Genomic DNA, 2,130 nt, shown 5'->3' with positions numbered 1-2,130 from the left:
CAAATCAAATCGTCTATACCCAAAACCGCCAAAACTTTTCATGATTATTGTATTTTAATAATCAAGAAACCGTTTCCCTTCCACCCCCCACCCCCACTCCCTCACCATATTCCCGCCTATAAATACCTTTCTCCTCATCCATCTTCTCTTTACGCTTCCATAAACCTGCAACTTTCTCAACAATGGCCTCCTCCGCCTCCCACGAATCGAACAACAATGACAACATAGTCCAATCAACCGGTGCAGATAGCCATGCTATTGTGTTCCTACCCATGAAGCCAAACAACCACGCTATCGAACTCCGAAACACACTGTTTGACAAACGATTTGCAGTTATGATCGAGTTTTTCAAGAACTGCATTCTTCTTCCCACCCTCACTCTTGCTGACACCGGTGTACCCATAAAGTACGTCCAGCAATATTGGCAAACATGTGAGTTTGACCCAGAAAGCCACGGTATAATGGGAGACATGGATGCACCTAATGATATGATATGCTCGCTCAAAATATCGCGGGCTAAGGTTTCTCGGGTTCTATGCATTCCCCCTCGACGAAAACTTGGAATTGAACAATATGACGAACCACCAACCACCGACGACATCCTCCGTTTCGTGAAGATGCTAGGTTACAATCGTGACCTACGCAAGGTATCGGACTTCAAACGCCAATTCCTCCCCCCGATATGGAACATGTTCTTCTCCATCAACATCATGACTATCATGTATGGGCTATTCTTCAACCTGAACCTCGACTACGCCTTCCTCATCTACAACGAGATTTATTCGGCGGTGGTCAAGAAATGTAAACTCCAAACCGCTGGCAAGCCTCTCTCTGCGGTTCTCTTCCCTCGCTTCCTCGCTGTCTTCTTTGGGGACGCAATGAGGAAGCATGGCCTACCAGCTGAGGAGCCCTTCACCCCCGTCTACAAGATGCATGGACATCGCCCAACCCTCTCGAAGGAGGATTACAGCATCAACCATCCACTCTCCAGGGCTATGCTCAATGTCATTCCATTGACATTTGAGATACGCCAGGCCTATGAACGCTCTATGCTGTCCGAGGAACCGAGGGCAACTACCCTGAGCGATTAGAACCGTCCCCCGAACCAAGCGAGGGAGCACATGAGACATCTTCATCGAATGATGAAGATGATGATGATGCTACTTATCGTGCCTCCCTCGGCCCTACTCATACAATTCCTCCCCCCACTAACCAAAGGGCAACCACATCATCTACCCCTGGCGATCAAAGCCACAGGGGTATTGAACAAGGACGACCCAGTCCACTCCCAACCCCAACAAGCCATCCAGAGGCCATTCTTCGGGCCTTTGGAGATGTATTAGCCGAGGAACCACATTTTCCATCACCCCTCTGTCAACAGAGAGGTGATGAAGATATAAGAGCCCCTTCGCCTCAGGGCTCGACACATCCCATCACACACACAGAAGCATGTGTTGCTTCTAATATTGAACACCAAGATCGTTCAGAGAAATCTTCTCTTCATGCACATCCCCCTTCGATATTTGATCTACCGAAGGGGACACACATTTGCTTCACTTACCCGGCCTCTGAAGCCGAGGAAGAGGAAGCTGATGTCGCCACATCATCAGAAAGCTCCTCTCTTAAGGGCTATCAAGGACGTGATGGAAGTCCTTCAAGGCCTACCTTCTCACAAGGCCAAGAAGGAGCCTCCGGAGCAGAGGCCCAACCTGCAGCATCCGTTGCTGCAGGGGTTATCCCACTAGCAGACCTTGTTATAAGGGCCGAGTTCCAAGCCTTTGTCGTTACAGTGATGCGGTCTTTGGAAGACCTTAAACTCATTATACAAGGGATTGTTGACAACCAACCCTCCATATCAAGGCCCTATTTTGGAACATGGCCGTGGCATAATTCACTTTATCATCACATAGCACTCGAATGATACGAAAGACCTTCTCAGTATTCAATATCCATTCGAGTGCCTCCAAGGATCAACCTTCCCAGAGAACTCAGTAGCACCGCTACCACGAAAGGTTTTAAAAGAGACTCGGTCGGTTTTGGGTTTTGAGGTGTCAGCCCTTTCTTTCTCCTTACCTTTACTTTTATCATCTTCAGACTTTCTATCGTCATGTCGTTGTTGGGCTAACGTTT

Source organism: Cynara cardunculus (genome assembly GCF_001531365.2).
Source record: "Cynara cardunculus var. scolymus isolate 2C chromosome LG 6, CcrdV1, whole genome shotgun sequence".
Taxonomy (NCBI): domain Eukaryota; kingdom Viridiplantae; phylum Streptophyta; class Magnoliopsida; order Asterales; family Asteraceae; genus Cynara; species Cynara cardunculus.
Note: the sequence above shows the minus strand (reverse complement) of the source record.